Genomic DNA, 20,684 nt, shown 5'->3' on the forward strand with positions numbered 1-20,684 from the left:
TACGCATTCCCACAGTTAGTGTCCTCCCCATATGACGCCTATCGTCACTGAGTACTCGTCCAGCCCTGTCCCACCATTGATCACAATCTATGCCACTGTCCCCTTCCCTACTCCCACCGGTAACTCCATACGGGTGCGAACTACGAGTACTTGGGGACTGAGGCTGCCCTTCTAACTACATACATTAAGAATAATAAAATACTGGTACAGCTTTTCTAGAATTCCATGCATCCTATGGTGAAAGATTTTTTTTTGTAGTTTTGTGACTGTCATTTTCTTATACTTTATTAATATAGTTTACTTGTCTATTTACTGGGACCCTCCACAAGCTGGGAGCCTGAGGTTTCAGTCTCGTTAACTTCCATGTAAATCCTCTTGTGACTTCATATCATTTTAACTCGCTCATTTTTTGCTCCCCATCTTTGACTGGCACCTCAGTGGCCTACTTACAACATCCATCTTCACAGGAAATACATTCACTGGCATGCCCCGCTGCCCACCTTTGTTTAGTCCATCATGTGTACTCCACCCATTTTTGGTATGCTGTGGTTCATATCACAAAAATGATTTCTGCGACTGCCAACCCACCTACAACGCCCATGTTCGCAGGATATACTTACCCTTTCATGTCCCACCATCCATACCTCATCATATACACTTGTTTTTGTCCACGTCACCCAATCCTAAAAGACGTGATTCGCCATTATTTCAAGAACTATTGCGCAGATGGGATTGGTATTTGGCATACGCTTTTACACTCATGACCTGAAGCGATCTGTAATTATTTAGCGATCAGATGAACCTAAACGGACTCAAGAGGGACTGGAATACCTTAACTTCCTTATCTCGGACAGCGTTGCACAGATAAGGATGATTTGGGGGCACGTCCTTATAGGCATCACCTGAATCGATAATTACCTAAGTTGAAATGGTGGAAAAAAAGTGGGCTGAGGGATCATAGAGAGAATTAACTTTTCTGAAATAGGTCTGGACTGATCTACTTGGACGTGAACATGGCTGAACTAAAGAAAAAGAGCTTTAAAACTGTTGATTTGAATTGATGTGGGTTGAGTTGAAGTTCCGTGAATGGATCTAACTGGCCCAGAAATGACGAATGAACATGTCTTCTCATCGCTCGGTCCAACTTGATGTAGTAGGAGTATTAATGTTAGTATTGTCAGTAGTGGCTCAATAGATTAATGATTTTAGTAGCATTGTAAATAAAAAAATAAAGTAGTAATACAAGTAATATAATACTGTTGGTAATCATAGTCGTTTATGCGTTTGGAAACAACAGATTGAAGGTTAGTGTTACTCTTCACATTACAGGTCCACATGATGAACTGGACTGTGAAACTTCGTGTTAATGTGGTACAGTAGTATTAATAGTGCAGTAGGAAGTGTAGTAATGGTAGTAATAGTAATACAGTAGTAACTATAATGGTAGTAGTGGTAACAGTAGCAGTACTAATAGTAGTGGTAGAAAAGAAGTTAGGTCAGTAGTAGTGGTGGAAGTAACAGTAGTATAACTAGTGGTAGTTATGTAATAGTGGTAGTAGTAGATATGGGTAGAAGAAATACATTTGCTATCCAGCCACGCAAAAACAGAACCCCATGCAGCATTCATTGTATTTACGTACGATATGATGTAAAACACAAATGGACCTTCGTGATGCGGACCATCCCCGACATAGAGTTGCTGCTACAACCACTGGAGGATGCTGTCAGGGAACCATTCCTTCCATCACCGACCAATGGCCGTCCCTACACCAGAAGAGAGGGATCTTTTAGCATTGCCATCCAGGATAGGAGGCCTTGGTATTATGAATCCAGCAGCCCTGGCAGGCTGTGAACGTGGGGGTTCACTTGGGTTCATCGAATCCTTGTTAAAGAAGATTTGTGCCCAGGTTTGGACTAGTGAAATCGACCAGGCAAAGGCAGAAAGATATAAAGATACAGATAAGCAAAGAGTGAGAAGCATGACAAAAGGGTCAGCTGCAACACTTAACCGAACAACTTACATCAGACCAGTGCAGAGGAGTTGAAATGGCACATGAGGTTGGGGCATCGAATTAGTTGACAACCCTGCCTCTCAAGCAAAAGGGCATCCACCTCAACACACACGAATTTATTGACGCCATAGCCTTGAGATATGGGTGGCCAACAGAGAACCTACCTCAACAGTGTGCCAGGCACTGTCTTTGATGCGAACCATGCAATGGCTTGGAAGAAGGGAGGTATTGTGTGCATTCGACATGTTGAAGTACCCGACCTCGCTGCGAAAATGCTACAGGATATATGCCACGATGTCAAATCAGAGCCAGCTCTGCTCCCTCTAGGGGTCTGCAACCTTTGATGGACTGGAGGCTGGAACTGCTCTGTTACTCAGCTGGCGGGCCAGATGTTCTGAACTTGTCAAAGACTACACCCCCTCCTCCAGTGATATAATAATAATGATGATAATAATAATAATAATAATAATAATAATAATAATAAAAAAAAATAATAATAATAATTATCTATCTATCTATCTGTCTATCTATCTATCTCTTTCCATAAGCCTTAATCTCGTAAGTGGTGGCCACAAACAAGTCGCCTTCATGTCGCCCTGTCCGCCACCATTTCACTGTCCTGCTCCTAGCTCATATACCCCTCTCTCATATACCTCTCTACTCAACCCTCCATCCCATCCTCGGCCTCCCCTTCTCTTCCCCCCTCTCCACCTCACTCACATACTCTCCTTGTTAGCCTCTCGTTCTCTATCCTCTCCACATGACGAAACCACCTCAGTGTATTTCTCTTAACGCTTTCTGTCACATCCACATCCACACCACAACGCTCCTCCACTGATTCATTAGTCAGCCTGTCTCTCAATGCAGCTCCACATGCTTCTCTCAGATAACTCATTTTCACTGCTCTCACTCTTGACTTGTGTCCTTCCAACATGGTCCAAGCTTCACTTAACAATAATAACAATAATAATAATAATAATAATAATAATAATCATGATAATGATGGTGATGATGATGATGATGATGATGATGATGATGATGATAATAATAATAATAATAATAATAATAATAATGATAATAATAATAATAATGATAATAATAATAATAATAATGATAATAATAGATAATATATAGGAAACAAAACAACACAGCAAAAATTGAAGACGGTCAAAACTCACCTATCTTCACTGGCGACTAGTAGACTGATGGGTGGGGCCCAACTTTGTCTTGTTGGGGGGGGGGGGCAGCATTTTATTTTATTTTTTTTTTTTTTTTAGCAAAATATCGAACCAACTAAAATAAAGGCATTTCTTTTAAATAACCATTAGTTATTAAATATATCGCATGCATGTTATCGTTTATCACATCCCAGATTATCGCACTGGACAATATTTCTTGCATATCTGGCAGTGCTGGATCACTAAGCGCTGGGTGCAGCACGTCACAGCCTCCTAATCTGAGCTCAAATCTGTTCGAATACACACTTTTTCGAACAAACTAACTCTAACCAGTGTTCATCATTGTGAGTAACAGCCAGCAAGAGTTACTAGTTTTTCGCTGACTGGGTAAGTGAGAAACGGAAGAATTTTTGTGTGAGTTTGTGGAACATACTGGCGGACAGGTCAGATTAAGTTTATGGTCCGGGTCAGGCCCTCGGGCAGTAGGTTGCCGACCCCTGCTCTAGACGGTGAGGACTTCATCCACAGAACGCAAACACGTCAAATGATGCAAGAGTGGATGTCAACGCTCAAGGTTTCTGGACACGTGGGCAGGGGGCTTTCTTCGACATTACGATACTATTAATGCCATGGCAGCATGTCACCGCGAACTGTCTGTCGAAGCTACACACAAGAGAGAGAGAGAAAAAAAAACAGAGTCTATCAAGAAAGGATCCAACATGTGGACCACGGCCGATTCACTTCACTCGTGTTCATAACATCAGGTGGGACGGGTCCAGAGGTGGAAGGATTCTACTTGAGACTGGCAGAGGTTCTTTCTGAGAAGAAGCATCAACCTAAGAGTTCTGGTATGACCTGGATGAGATGTCGACTGCCCTTCTCCCACGTGAGATCGACACTCCTATACCTCAAGGGCACAAGGTCATTAGCCCTCAGGCTTGTCTCTCTGGCGGGTATGGATTACGAAGCTACTGTGGTCGAGAGTCACATAGACCAGTGACTCCAATAGATTAATATCTTTATTAGCACTGTAATATTAATGAAAAAAAGTAACGTAATAAAAGTAGTAGTATATGGTTGGTAACCACAGTCGTTGGCGTGTTTGGGGCCGACGGATTGTATTATTAGGATTAGTGTTAATCTTCGCATTACAACTCCAAATGGTGAACAGTATTATGAAGGTTGGTTTTGATCTTCACATTATAATTACCAAATGGATGAAGGTGAGTTTTGAATAAAAAACAGTAGTGGTTGTAGTAGTAGTAGTAGTAGTATATAGTAGAAGTGATAGTAGTAGTAGTAGATTGGTAGTAGTAGTAGTAGTAGTAGTAGTGGTAGTAGTAGTAGTAATAGTAGTAGTACTAGTAGTAACTCCAGGCTCATCTGAATGTGAACCCAATGGACTGCAAGCTGGAGGTGCCCTTCTCCTGCAGTCCACTACCTCCTTTCGGGAAGATAGAGAGGGAGCTGAGGGACGTTTGTATGTGAGTAACAGGACAGCTCCACCCCCCACATATATCGCTGCCACCACATGAGGGCCCTCCTCTCCAGTACCCCGACTGGATGTATAACCCCTAAATAGACTTAAATAAACCCATCTGAATTTAGAGCTCCCTGAATGAACGTGACCGTGCCTGAATTGCTGTGGCCTGAACAGTACCTGAATGGGCCTGAAGTGATTTAACAGACTGGGGAAGAACTGAAGGGCCAGACTTCAGAAGAACTAAAGAGTGTATTGATCTGAACCTATTTGTCCTTTAACCCTGTTAATCCAAGTGACATTATTTTAAGATTTCTACTACTACACCTATTTTACCAAAGTTTGGCTTGAAATTGCCATCTCCCTGTCTTGCATACCGGGTTAAAAAAAAAAAGAAAAGAAAAAATTTACGCTAGAATATTATGCTAGTCATGAGTAAGTGCTGTAGGAATGATGTAGAGCCGCAGTACCATATTTTTTTCTGCCATTTTTTTTTTTATGAAAGGAAGAAGGAACCAAAGGCTAGGAGCCCGCATAACAGTTCCTTCCAAGAAAAAAAAATACAAAAGAGAGCCAAATTCAAGATCCGTTCATTTTGAGTTGCCTTGACACACTGCGTTTGAAAGACTGGAGATCAAAGGAAGTAGGAAATACAGACAGAGGGGGACAGTTCAAGAGGACAGTTCAAGAGGTGCAGTACATAAGAAAAAAAAAAAAAAAAAAAGGCGAAAGGACGAAAATCGGGCCCAAGTTAGTGTGAAAGATCTGTAGGCGATTTTGCTGAAATGAGGTGAGACCCCTCATAGTAAGGGGGCTATATCTAATCCCACCAGTTGGAAAAGCTTCCCCTAAGAGAATATAACAGTCTGAGCTTCCCCCACTTCAGGGGACTAATGGGCCTGAACTGGCGAACTGACCTGACTTCGCCGAAACAGATGAAACTGCCTTTATGAATAAAAAATAGCCTGAGTGGTAGTGAAATGACCTGATGCTGAGTGCACCTGAACTGACCCTGGGCCGGATTTACAAAGCTAATAACGTGCGATACTGCTTCCCTGTCGCAAGTAGGATTTTTTTTTTTTTTTCTAGAAAGAGCAGGAAATGTGTGTATTCAAGGGTACTAGTCTACTTACTAATAGAAAACAGTAAACTGATCCCCTTGCAATCCATATTTGTCGCTTGGCACTTGACCTCCGATACCCACATCTCCCGTGTAATTTGTTAGCGATATCACTGTCATTATCTGATGCTACAGTAGTATGGTGTGACGTTTCTGTGGGGCTGCATGGAAGAGCAATGGACATTTGGCGATCTCGAGGTCAAATCCACCCACTGGGGTTCAACCCCAAACCATATATATACAGTCGCAGTCTCCAATCCACTGCTGTATCCACTCTTATGATCATTACCCCCAAAAGGACCTTCAGTTGTCAGTGCAGTTGTGAGACGGGAGTAAAGCCTAACTGGACCTATGTGGCACTGAACTCACGTTAGTGAACAAAAAAAGAAAAATCTTACTGGATTTAACTGAGAATTGGACCCGAACTACTCTGAACGAATCTTATCACTGCTGAAGATACTAAGTACACTGGTTGTAAAAATACCGGAATTGACCGGAGATATCTTGTTGTGCTGGTATAGATCTGAAGTGGTACCACTGGATATCACTAACTAGGTCATGCAAAAAGGTATTAAGGCCTTTTTATTGTTGTTCTTCCGATGGTATTTCCAGATATTCTCTGGATCTTGCAGGCATGGCACCATGCAGTCATACGGTGGACAAGCGCTACCATCAATAATGTCTGTATTTAGGCTACCTCTGCCAGCAAAGATATAGGAGGTTATGTAATCTCACCCCTGTGTGTTTGCCTCAAAAGGTTATTGATGGATTTCAATGAAATTTTTTTATTATGTGGGTCATTAGCCAAGGAAGAATTTGTTAAATTTTGGTGGTGATTTAATTTCGAATCCCAGTTCAGGACTTTTTTTTGTTGTTTGTTCACAAGGTATCCAAATAAGTTATTGGTTGATATCAATGATATTTTGTGGATATGTGGGTCATGGGCCAATGAGTAGTTGGTAAAATTTTGGTGGTGGTCTAAGGTGGAATCGCGGTTCAGGACTGTTTTTTTTTATATTTATCTACATCATATCTCAAAAAATTATCAATGGATTTCAACGAATTTTTGTGGATATGTGGGTCATGGTCCGAAGAAAAGTTGATTAAATTTTGTTGGTGATCTGAGTTTTCTTGTGTAGGTGTTGATGGAGGTATGTGCTCTCTATGTGCCCTTAACATGTTTGGAGATGGACTTTGCAGTGATGGGGTGAGAAATTACAGGTATCTCTATTAATCCCTTCAGTAGAGTGACTCCATTTTACTTTTGTCCTTTCAGCCACGAAACGATTTTATTCACTTTATCAAGGTGTCTCATAGGGAAAAGGTTAATGTACGTGGCTAGAATAACTGATTGGATATATCTGATCGCGTTGCAGACATTAATGAAAATTTTGAAAGGAATGAGTTCTTTCTTTGGGTGAAAATTACTTGCACTGATTCTTATTTCGGCAGGTGTCAGCGATTTTTCATTTTTAATGTCCAAGAAAAACCTCAGACAACAAAATGTAAGCATCAACACTACTAACGTTTGGCCGATGACTGAGAACCTTTTATTGCATCCTAACTTACAACAGACCAAATTACCTAGCTCGCAGAAACTTATGACAGAGGGTTAATCTCTTGCAGTAGAGCGCAGTGATGGCCGAGTGGTTAAGGCGTCTGACTAGAAATCAGATGGGATCTTCCCGCGTAGGTTCGAATCCTACTCACTGCGAGAGAGTTTTAAGCTAGGATTTTTGAAGCAGACGAAGAAAGACCTACATTATGTCTGCCACGTTAGGAGCTGAATAGGTCAGTTGCGTCAGATCTGATAAGCTGTAGTACAGTTACCCATTAACTGTAGAAGGTAGGCTACGAGAGCGCAGAGAAGGTTAAGGCTCCCTGCAAGTTTCGGGAGAAGGATGTTGGGACTATGTGAGAGTCTTCCTATGTGCAGTTGTAACAACCTGTGTATTTTAGTGCCTTTAGAAAAGAGTAACCCTATCTAGGCCAACCGAGTTACTTTAGTTGTGCTATTTTCTTATGTTTCATATGTTCCTATTTTTGACTGTTGCTTTCAGTGATAGCTGTACATTTGTGTTTTTCCTCTTTTCTTGCTTCTGAGTCCTGCCTACTCCATTTCTCGTAGATCAACTAAGGATAGGATGGTATCTGTGTCTGTCGATGGGTGGGTGCTTTCGATTCTTGCTCACTCCATTTTTGATACTGGGAATCGCGTTATGATAATGATGACGACGAGGATGAGGATGATGATTATGATAATGATAGTATTAACAGCAACAACAAAGGAATCAAGAAGAATTGACCCGGCAGTAGCGCAGGTCTGACTTCTCAAATACTCATAAATAATCAACACAATCAACCACCAATCAAGCCCCCAGCGCATCACCACACCTGACTGACGCGCCCTGCCCCCTGCCGCAAAACAAGTGACTGTGAGCGTGCCGCCTGTTACCTCTTTCATGGCAACTGGCGCTCTCATGAAATATGATACCCGCGTTGTGTCTCCTCATGAAAAGTGGAGGATCAGTGGTGTGTGTGTGTGTGTGTGTGTGGGTGTGGGTGTATGTGTGTGTGTGTGTGTGTGTGTGTGTGTGTGGTGGATGGATGGATAGGTGGATGTTTACTTGTTTTATGGGGGGGGGGGAGTTCAGATAGTAATTAGTGTTGCATATATGGGGGATAGAGGAGTGTGGAACCTGTGCTTAGGATGAAGATATAGGTGAATATTTTTTTCATTCCTTTTCTTTTTGTTTTTCATTTTTACATATACAGTATAAGCTGTGGCGGAACAGTGTAAAAGATTGTGAGATAAAGATATGGGTAAGTTTTATTGATTTTTTTTTTTTTCGCAGTTACTAGAGATGGTGGAACGTGGAAATTGTGGTGAAGATGAAGAAAGGTAAGGAAAGTGAGGAGTATTTTTCTTTCTCTGTTGCTTGTACGGGAGGGTAAAGATAACAGTGTGAATAAAGTGTAGAAGACGAGGAATTGTAAATCAGGTGAAGATCAGTTCTTTTTTTTGCATATACGAGGTACAGATTAACATGGATAACGTTTCTTATATGTATGAAGAGTTAAAGGGAAAAGCCAAACTGAGAGATTATGAATAAATGTAAGAGGTGAGTTTTATTTTTGTTTATATTTTGTTTACTTGTTTTTCAGGTACGAGAGGCCAGAGGAGTGGGAAAAGATATAAGAATGTGGAGATGAAGCAATGTAAGGTGAGGAGAGGAACATTTCCTTCTTGCCCGAGACAGTTTAGGTGCTACCAATATGTGCAAAGTGTGAGAAAGATGATGAAATGTTAGATAGGGTGAATATTTTTATATTTTTCTTACTTGCATGAAGGCGAGACAAAAATGGAAGGCCAAGATGAAAACTGCGAAGAAAAGCAAGATTTTTTGTTTTTATGTGCGTGTCTGCGAGGCCAAAGGCTAAAGAATGTGGGAGATGACAGGAAAGTGAAGACTCTTAAGGCATCCGTGAATTCCAGCTGAGATGCCTTCATATGTATGGTAGGACAACGATAGAGAGCGGTAGGATGAGAGTTGCAGAAAAAAAAATGAAGTTGAAGAAAGGTGAGAAATATAAAGAACTGTGTGTGTGTGTGTGTGTGTGTGTGTGTGTGTGTGTGTGTGTGTGTGTGTGTGTGTGAGTGAGTGAGTGAGTGAGAGAGAGAGAGAGAGAGAGAGAGAGGGAAGCTATGGGATTCTTCTGACACCGGGAAATTTCGCTTACAACTAGGGATCAGAGGATACTGCTACATCTTTTATTACGATGAAATCCCCTTAGATGCGGAAGCATCTCTTAGAGAGGCCCAGTCAGTCAGTCACTCATTAAGAATTTTCGCAAACGTGGTGCTTTACTCAAGGGAAACCCATATTATGCTGCATTTTAATGAAGCCCCGTATTTTCCCGCACCTGTCTAGTACATCCCTGTATATTTGTTTCTTGCAATCGTCAGAGTATATAATCAAAGCATGGAGACGCGCCTCATAGTGGTTATATATTCTTCCATCATTTCATTTATAGAGCACTCTAGTTATCGCATTCTGTGACAGGTCAGAACACGTGTGTTTTGGGGCCAGGACAGGTGTGTGATTAGACTAGGACAGATGTATAGTAAGACCAGGACAGGTGCGTGATGAGACAGGACAAGTTTGTGATGGAGCAGGACAGGTGTATGAAAGGCCAGTACAGGTGTGTAAAGGGCTGGAACGGGTGTGTGTGCCAGGATTGATGTACGATGGTGCCATGACAGGTGTGTAAAGGGCTGGGACAGGTGTGTGTTTGTGTTAGGATATATGAACGATGGTACCAAGAAAGTTGTGTGATAAGAGACAGATGTGTGACGATGTTTGTGAAGGGCCAGGACAGGTGTGTGCCGGAGCTGGGAGGGGCGGGATGGGACGTAACACGAACAGACCACTTTAAAGCTGAGGACTCTGGCAGAGGTTGGCCTGTGCGGTGTACCAGAGCTTCATTGTATTAGAGTGTTAGTGTGTCAGTATGTCAGAGTCAGTGTGTCAGAATCAGAGTCAGCGTTCCAGGTTATCAGAGGGTCAGTATGTTACAGTGTCAGTGTTTTCTATTGTCAGTGTCGTGTATCAGGGTGTCAGTGTACCAGAGGGTCAGTACTCGTAAGTCAGAGTCTCAGATTGTCAGCGTACCAGTGTGTCAAAGTCTCTGTGTGTGTAAAAGTGCCAAAGTGCCAGTGAGTCAGTGCATCATTGTTAGGCGCTGCGCCATTGTGTCTAAGTGCAAGTTTATCAGTGATTGGAGTACCAGTACAGTATGTCATGGTATCAGAGTATCACTTTTAGTTTCGATTTTTGCAAGTGTTTTAGCGTGCCATTGGGTCAGTGTAAATGTGAAAATGTCAGTGCCAGTGTAACACATTATCGCTATCAGTATCGTTGTGAAGGACTGTGAGTGATTCAGTGTTACTGTGTCAGAAACAGTGTGTAAGTGTCAGTGTCTGTGGATCAGAATGTATGTGTCACTGTGTCAGAGTTTCTGTCAAAGGTGTCAATGAAGCAGTGTAAGTGCAGCAGTGTCAGCATGGTTCCGTCAGAGTATTTGTGTCAGTGAAAAACGATCAGTGTCAGTGTGTCACTGCCCGTGTATTATTGTCAGTTTGTTAGTGTAAGTGTCAGTGTGTCAGATTTAGTTGGTGTGTGTGTGTGTGTGTGTGTGTGTGTGTGTGTGTGTGTGTGTGTGTGTGTGTGTGTGTGTGTGTGAAGAGGTTGCTTTTTATACAGTATATATATATATATATATATATATATATATATATATATATATATATATATATATAAAATGAGAGAGAGAGAGAGTTAAAGTCTAACTACAGTCATCCTTGTTTTGAATTTTTCTGTGACCGTTTCAAAAAATGATGATGATAATAATGATGATGATGGTGATGATGGTGATGGATACACTGAAGACTAGGAATATTGTTTTGACAACAAGAGATCTAGTACACTATTATATGCCGTAATGTGAAACCAGAACAACCTGGCAAACCGGTCATTAAAAACCCATTAACACTTTTTTAAGAGGACCGCAGATATTCTCAGTGTTCACAGATGCACCGCCACACACAGGTACTCCTCAGGCCATGGAGAAATATAAGGTCATAAAGCAACAGTGAGAAGCAGAACGAATTGGGTATCATGCACTCGTATAACAACACTGCCATCTGCTTCAGTCCTCTGCTACCAGAGTTACCTGTCAGCCCTTCAGCTGACACTACCCACAGACCAGAGCCAGAGAGAAGGGCCTAGTTCTTCTTTCGCAGTATCGGGCTCTGAAGAGGACACTACAGTAGAAGCTCCAGAGAATACTCCTGTGCCAAACACTACAGTAGATTTCGAGTACTCCGTCAGTGCTTTCTTAGTTGGCATTTGTGTATTTCCTTAATATCGATGTATACTGCATTGGCATTATACAAACATGGATATTGTACAAGGGTATATTACTCTTTAGCCAGATGATGCAGTTTTACTTTTTTCATGCTACCGGTGGATGATTTTACTTTCATTAAAATTAACACATAGCAGTGGAAGAGTTAACTTTATACTGCTATACAAAAAAAAAAAAAAAAATGGTAGGGGAGAGACTGTGGGGAAATTCCTTAAATAAGCCGGGAAAAGCCAGGGATGGGGTTTGGAGGCCTTGGGAGGCATGATGTTGTATTTTTAATATATGATTGGCATGACCATGTGAGTGTCTGTCTAGATAAAGATTTCACCGACTGATTTTGTTTTCACACACACACACACACACACACACACACACACACACACACACACACACACACACACACACACACACACACACACACACACACACACACACACACACACACCATCATTTATTCCCTGCTATCGTGGTTGTGTTATTTCTGACATAACTAAGTAGACAGTTGGTATTAGCTCTCTATTGGTGTACGGGAGAAAATCGGAAATGTGAATCCGAGACTTTTGGCAAAACCGGATAAATGTACATAACCTTGAATTATTGATGAACTTGTTAGCTATTTTGTGAGATGAAACCTAACATAAACGTAAAAACAAACTTACAGGAAGGTCTGATGCAGTAAAGATTAGCATACCAAAATGCAACTGTGCAAACATAAAAATTGAGTCATCATTATCATCATCGTCACCTAATTCATCACAACCATCACCATCATATTCGTCACTTACCCTTTACTTTCAGTCATGGTGTAGGCAGGCTCTAGAAACAGGCAGAATTATAACACATAGAAGTAAGAGAACAATCACCAGCGGTCAAGGAAAACACCTACATTTACCCATCGTCGAAACCTCTGGAATCCTGAGCCCTTCTCTGCAATGGCATCTTATGTATTTTATTCCTACTACCACTAGCCACTTTTAACTGCGGAAATATCTCTTGGAGCGAGCTTGTCAGTCACTCACACTCCAAGGATATTCACACACAAGGAGCTTCACTTTAGTGAGGCCCCATATTAAGGTTCACTTTAGCGAGGCCCCATATGAAGCTTCACTTTAGCGAGGCCTGATATTAAGCTTCACTTTAGTGAGGCCCCATCTGAAGCTTCTTTTTAGCAAGGCCTCATATGAAGCTTCACTGTAGTGAGGTCCCATATTAAGCATCACTTTAACGGGGCCTCATATTAAGTTTCACTGTATGGAGGCCCCAAATTGAGTTTGTGTTTCGAGGCCTCAAATTGAGCTTCACTTTAACGAGGCGCCATATTAAGCTTCACTTTAGTGAGGCCCCATAATAAAATTCACTGTATTGAGGTCCCATGTTGAGCTTCACTTTCGTTGTCTAAGGATTTTCTCACGTTAGCTGCTTCAGTCTAGCTAAACCTCATGTGGTGCTTGGTGCTTCACTTTAATGAAACCCCATATCGTCCCTAATTTATCAAGGACTCCAGTATTTTTTCTTGCAATCGCAAGACAATTTTATCCAACTTAAGATTAAAAAGGAAATCTTGTGAAAGGTTTACTGAGATTACATCAAATCCCTGCATTTCGAGAAGTCACTCCACCCTCAGAATCGTTTGAGGATGGTGAAAATATAATATAAAAGCGTCATCCCGCGAAACAAGCAATAATGGAAAATACGATTATGATGATGAACTTGAACCATCAATACATACACTCTCATCAGGTTACATTTCGTTTTGCAAGATCCCCGCATCGATGTGCCTAACCTATCACAGTCACTCTAGCCGTCATGCACAGTTGCACAGATTCCTTCAGAGCATTTTTGTGTTGGGTGACCCACGTTCAGTCGTGACGGGAATGTGTGTGTGTGTGTGTGTGTGTGAGAGAGAGAGAGAGAGAGAGAGAGAGAGAGAGAGAGAGTAGATCTAGCGAGCATTGAATACCATTGTGATGTTCTGAGGATCTTGCATCGTTTTGCAGGTTTTTGTGTTTTACCCGGGGTACATTTTTTACACATTGATCAGTGGCAAGAATCCTATATTATATTGCGTACCTGCATGCAGCATTGTTGAACCTTTTGATGCAAGATATACCTAAGTGTACCTCAACCAGCCTTGCACATGAAGGGATCCCATTATTGATTATAATGCTTAGAAACCTGATTGAATTATATTTAAAAATTAAAGTTGGAAAGACTGAAAAATATTTTAAAAATCCAAATCAGTAGAACTCAAAGAACCACAAACATAGCAAGATAGAGTAACACTTGAAAGATGAAAATAAACCTATCTTCTCTGCAGCGATATCCGAGGTGAAAGTATTCTATACTATATTGCGTACCTGCACGCAGTATTGTTGAACCTTTTGATGCAGAATATTCCTAACTGTACCTCAACCAGCTTTTCACATGAAGGGATCCCTTTATTGATTATAACCGCGTGCCATGAGCCAGACTTTGAATGCTTAGAAACCTGATAGGGTTATATTTAAAAATTAAAGTTGGAAAGATTGAAAAATATTTAAAAAATCCAAATCAGTAGAACTCAAAGAACCACAAATATAGCAAGATGGAGTAACATTTGAAAGATGAAATTAAACCCATCTTCTCTGCAGCGATATCAGAGGTGAAAGTATCAAATTCCTTGGTCCTGCCTTGAATCGGGCCACCTCAGTCTTTACTTTTCTCTTCTTTTCTTTCTTCCACTCATCTTCTTCACTTTTCTCTTTTCCCCTGTTTCCTCTCTGGGCTTTCTTTCTCCGCTCTTGTCGCGTTCCCTCCTTCTCCTCTTCACTTCTGTCTTTTCCCCTGGTTTCTTTTCTGGCTTTCTCCAATGCCCTCCACTGTTTTACTTCTTTTTATTTCTCTTCTGTTACTCATCTCGTCTCTTTTCATTTTCTCGTATTCCCTGCTTCCTTCCCTGTACTCTGCACTTCTCATCCTATCCCTGTCGTCCTCTTGCTTTCTTTCATGGCTCATCTTTCTCCTTCATTCTCTCCTCTTCTCTACCCCTTTCCTCCACGCTTCTCATCATTTCTATATCCCCGCCCGTCACAAGTACGCGGGCTGACCAATTCATTCTTTCCTTCTCTGCCCTTCTTATTTCATCTCATTTTCGCATTATTCACTTCCCTGCTTTTCTCCACGTCTTCTCTCCTCTCTCGCCTGGTTCCTTCCCTGATATTTTTCTCCTTTTTTTTAAGGTTTTGCTTTCTCTCTCTGCTCTCTTTTTCCCTTGTTCACTCCCTGATATTCTCTTCGCTTCTTTTCTCTCTTATTTTCGTACTGTTTCCTTTTATTTTCATTTCTAATCTTTCTTCTTTCTTCCCTTCGTTTCTTTCATTATTCTTCCTTCTCAGTAGTTCACATTCCGCATCCTTTCTTATCCGTGCTTTTTTTTCTTTTCCATTCTTCGCCTCCTATCTTTCCCAGTTTATTCTTCCCATCTCTTCCTGTCTCTTCTATATCCATGTCTCCATTTTCTCATGAGTCTTCTTTTTTCATGCTCTTTTATCTTCTGTTTTTCCCTCTTTTTCTTCCTTGCCATTCTCTTCCTCCTTTCTCTCCTCTTCGTGTCGTACTCGAGCCTCTTGACCCGTGTCTCCCCGGCAATCTCTCTTTATCATCTCTTCCTCTTCACTTCTCATCACTTCGTCTTTCTTTTCTCACCTCTCTCCCCGTTTCCTCATTTTTCTTTCTTTGGTCATGGTCCTTTCTTGCATTTCCCCACATATATCAGTTTTTCTTTTCCCTCCTTTCTCCGGTTTTCTTCTTTTCTCCCTGATTTTTCTCCTCTTCCTCCTCCTCCTCTTCCTGTTCTCAGTTCTTCTCCCAGTCCCTTTCTTGACATTCCTTTTCCTCTCTTCTGTATTTTTTATTTTCCACCTTTTTTATTTATTTTGTTTTCACCCTTACTCCCCCACTCTTCTCTCTCTCTCTCTCTCTCTCTCTCTCTCTATTATCTATCTATCTATCTATCCACCTAGCGTAAGGGGTGTATCGGATCTTACCCGTCTTTCGCCTTCCAATATTTGGATTACCGATAAACAGAGGGCGCGCTTCTCTCTCTCTCTCTCTCTCTCTCTCTCTCTCTCTCTCTCTCTCTCTCTCTCTCTCTCTCTCTCTCTCTCTCTGCCAGATTTTACCCTTCCCCATGGCAACAAAGTGCGAGTGCGGGTGTGGTGTCTCTAAGGGGAATGAGGGGAATGATGCATGTAAAACTGAGTGGTGTGTGTGTGTGTGTGTGTGTGTGTGTGTGTGTGTGTGTTTCGATAGGTGATCTTTTGTCTGAAAAGATGTGAGTCCTGGGCCAGAGGTTTTTTTATTATGTGAATATATCTAGGACAGAATGTATGACACTGAATATATTCCTGCAGGATCGTTTCTATTTACCTTGTGAAGGCTGTCAGAAATATTGTAAGAATTTAGTACAGTAGCAATACAGATGGTCATTCCATGTGTTCTAACATTCTTCTTAAGACTGGATACCCTAGGGGCTTCTCCCCATTTATTGTCAAGTATATTGCTTAACAGTCGATACCTCCGCCAACGGATAGGGAGTAAAGCAACAGCAATGCGTAATGATTACACTAAAGTTATTTAAGGTACCTCATGATGATAAAGAAATACTAGTAAAATAGCTCATTGTCCTGACGAACACCATTACAACTGGATAACTTTAAGAGTATCATACTTAATCATCGTTGAGCAAGTCAGGCTAATAATACAAGTGTGATATACTCTAAACGAATACGGACGGGATAATTATTCTGTACATAAATCAAACTACCCTCACCCTCTGGTATACATTTAACCATTTTACTGTTGTAGCCACATTTCTTAACCATCGGCTGACACAAGTACCGGAGTTTTTTTTTCAAGTTTCGAAAATTAAGGTCCCCCCCCATTTCAGAACTGTAGACCTACGTATGACGTACTTATTTAGGGCAATATTATCCCCTGACTCATTTCCTTCCAGTCGCCTCAGTTAGAGAAACTACGCCGGGCCTGACTAATGACTGAAAGAAAAAAAAAAACATACTTGGCATGTATTCTCTTTATACAAGTAATGTGGGCTACTTAAGACATAAAATGCAATAAGTGTCCTGTGAGAGATAAATGTGTGCACATTATTGTGAAAGAAACTTAATTACCTCGTTTATGATGTTTTCCCCCTCAATTAACCCCGAAGACTGAGAGTTAATGTGGTGGAACAAGAGAATTACCAGTGAGTTTACGAGCTTTACATTGCAAGCAGTGACAAGATGTGAAAAGATTAATGAAAATGAGTAATATTTCTCTCACACACCCTGCCAGTATGCACATCATGAGGAAGGTTTCATTCATTCATTGCCAGACGCCATGTATCCCAAACGGGGTGGCCAACGGCTTAGAGTTAATTGTTTTACAGGGAGGGGCACTAATCCTCCACCAACCCCACTTGACACGTAGGGATGCCAACAGCATCTGGTGTTCCTAGGCGGTCACCCATCCAAGTACTAACCAGACCCAACGTTGCTTAACTTCGCTGATCGGACGGGAAGCGGTGTACTCAACGTGGTATGGCCGTGCCTCATGAATATATTGTATACATGAATGTAAGAACATAATATATTCCCATTTTTGGAATGTATTTTCTGTGTGTAAATGTTGGAACTACATAAAAATTTTCTGTGTGCAAATGTTGGAGCTACATAAAAGATGAAGTGCCATGTCATTTGAAAGGTAAATGTATGTATTTTCATTTGAGAGAATTGGAGTTATCGTATTTATGAATCTCTTTCCCTCAGTACCCCAAAGAACTAATAGTCAGTGGGACAGAAACTTACGAGTTTATTTACGCGCTTTATATTGTATGCAGTGATGGGAAATTGTAGCATAAAATGAGCAATATTGTTGGCAAATATCTTAGCAATAAGCAGATAAGTGTCAGCTGTTAGGAATATATATATATATATATATATATATATATATATATATATATATATATATATATATATATATATATATATATATATATATATATATATGTGTGTGTGTGTGTGTGTGTGTGTGTATGTGTCTGTGTGTGCGTGCTTATATATATATATATATATATATATATATATATACATATCAGTCACTCAGTCATTTCCTGTGGCACCCCACGGGATGCATAGGGCCTCCATGAACTCTCTCCACCAATATTTGTCTCTTGCCATCTCCTTCAGGTCCCACCAACACTCCTCTCCTGCTTCTCTTTTCATTGTCCTCAACCAGGTTTCTCTCGGCCTACCTCTACCTCTTCTTCCACTAGCAGTCCACTCTGGCACATCCTGTATTAAACTGCCTTCTTTTCTATGTATGTGCCGCAGCCACTTTCAGCGAGACAGTCTCACATATTCATCAACTGGTTCCACTCTCGTAATATCCCTTACTCTTTCATTTGTAACTCTGTCTTGCCACTTTACCCCAAGAATCCTTCTCAGTATTTTATTCTCAAATCCTAATACTTTCTGATCTGTTGCAATTGTACTGTACCATGACTCATGCCCATAAATTAAAATTGCTCTGTCTATGGACTTGTAAATTTTTACTTTAGTACCGTATGTACCGAAAGCATATTATTACTCCAAACAGATTTCAGCATTCCAGCAGCTCGCCAAGCCAGTCTAATCCTCTCCTCAATTTCATTGTTTAATAAAAAAAAAAACATACTTGGCATGTATTCTCTTTATACAAGTTAGTGGGATACAATCGTTCCCTTATATAAAATTTTCTACGTTCTTCACCACATTATTCCCAATTACACAATCGATTTGGTTCTCCACATTCATATTAATAACTTCAGTTTTTCCACAGTTTATTACCAATCCCACTTTTTCTTCATCCTCCACCAGACAATCAAGCACCCTCTGCATCTCGTAAATACTTCGCAAATCAGTACAATATCATCAGCATAGTCCAAATCCATCAGCTTCTTATTTTCTTTCCAGTTAATTCCTGCACCTGTTCTCCTGACAACCTTTCTCATAACATAATCCATAACCAAAACAAACAGCAATGGCGAAAGAACTCCTCCTTGAATCAATCCTGACCTAACTTCAGCTGGATCACTCAAAGAACCACCCACCATTACCTTACAAAAAGTACCTTCATGCAGGCTTCTAATAATATTTACAGACTCTTCTGGTATACCATAGAATCTCATAATTTTCAACATAGCTCCCTTGAAACACTATCAAACGCCTATTCAAGATCCACAAAACACATACTAAGTTGCATTTTCATCTCATTAGCTTGTTGCATTAGATGCCTTACAATAAAACTCTGATCATTACAACCTCGACTCTTTCTAAATCCCGCTTGTTCTTCTCTTAAAATTTTATCAATTACTGGCTCTATTCTGTTCAACAAGATTTTGGAAAAGACTTTTGCAACTACAGGTGTCAAAGGTATCCTCCCCCCCCCAGTTGCCACACACTTAAATCTCCGTTTTTTTTTTTTTTTTTTTTTTTAAATCACTCCATTTTTCCACTCTTCTGGAGTTCCACCATTATCCCAAGCCACATTAAAAAGTTTCAAAAGCGCATTCAACAAATCATCATTTTCCACCTTAAGCATTTCAGGAAATATTCCATCCTTTTCTGGGGCCTTAAAATTCTTTAACTCCTTTATAGATTTTGCTACCTCTTCCAAGGTTATGTCTCCTGCTTCTATCTGCAAATCTCTCTCGGCTGGCAAAATGTCCTCTTCAGCTGGGATTGGTCTGTTCAGGACAGATTCAAAATGCTCTTCCCACCATCCTTTTATATCCAAATCTTTAGTCACCAAGTTACCATTTCTGTCTCGTACAGGTATTTCCTTCCTTCTGTTTTCAGTCCCAGTTAACTCCTTTATGGCCTGATACGCTGCTTTTGTGCTCTGACCGTTATTTTTACTTAATTTAATTTATATATACTTAATTTTATGAAATTAAAATTAAATTAAGTACACACACACACACACACACACACACACACACATATATATATATATATATATATATATATATATATATATATATATATATATATATATATATATATATATATATATATATATGTATGTATGTGTGTGTGTGTGTGTGTGTGTAATACATTATAGCTTATTGTAATGTGAATACACTGAATACGTGATAACAGCATGATTGGCCAGTTAAGGGTGCCTATAGACAGTTGAGTCTCTCAGAACTTTTTTTTCATTTTCATCGAGCATGCTGGACTGACACCAATGACAGTTGCATGCTTGACCGTCTTGAGGCGCTAAAGGGAGTGATAGAGTTAACCAGATACTGTAGAGCAGGTGAAATCAACTTCACCCATCAGGACAAAGGGGGGGCTCACAATGATTGCACATGTAATAGTAACTAGGAGTTACTATAGCAGCAGGCTACAAGTTGCTTTGAAGAAGCGAAACTCTTATGCAGTGACATCTTATATAAAATAGGCAACACGACCACAACTCGAAACAGCCGAAAACAGAAAGGGTTACACCATAACGTACCCACGCCAAGCCAGTGATTAAGTTATGCTCTCGACACGCCAAGCCTAACGTGTTATTGCTACAGAGACCCGTGAGCAGCTCGATACACACATGACTATTTTAACATTTAAATGTTGCTGTAGAAGGATGTTGCAAAAATATTTCTTGACTTTCCTTCCTTTGCATGCTTACCAACTTTCGCGAGACTCATGAAACCAGATCTAGCGATATCTCTTAAATTATAAGCAGAATCACAATAAGATTTACGGGAAATAATATATATTTTTTGCATAATAATTCGGATATTAAAGATTATGTCCTGGGTTGTTTGCTTCATTGTTTCACACTGAATGCATTTTTTTATTTTTTTTATTAATCTAGATACTATTACAATACTTTTCAAGCAGCTGTGTGTAAAAAATAATGACAACCAAAATTCTGATTCTCTC

At 40.4% G+C, this 20,684-nt stretch overlaps 2 non-coding genes across 2 annotated transcripts; one reads left to right on the top strand and one right to left on the bottom strand.

Moving 5' to 3' along the window:
• Positions 1–7,422: 7,422 nt before the first annotated feature.
• Positions 7,423–7,504, top strand: TRNAS-AGA (transfer RNA serine (anticodon AGA)). The gene has a single exon. It is a non-coding gene; the product is annotated as a tRNA-Ser (tRNA).
• A 9,683-nt stretch (positions 7,505–17,187) lies between these two features.
• Positions 17,188–17,304, bottom strand: LOC145393118 (5S ribosomal RNA). Its single transcript, XR_013896135.1, has one exon. It is a non-coding gene; the product is annotated as a 5S ribosomal RNA (ribosomal RNA).
• Between the last annotated feature and the right edge of the window lie 3,380 nt (positions 17,305–20,684).

The sequence above is a fragment of the Coenobita brevimanus genome, chromosome 23 (assembly GCF_032717465.1).
Source record: "Coenobita brevimanus isolate Jiangsu-jjx chromosome 23, ASM3271746v2, whole genome shotgun sequence".
Taxonomy (NCBI): Eukaryota; Metazoa; Arthropoda; class Malacostraca; order Decapoda; family Coenobitidae; genus Coenobita; species Coenobita brevimanus.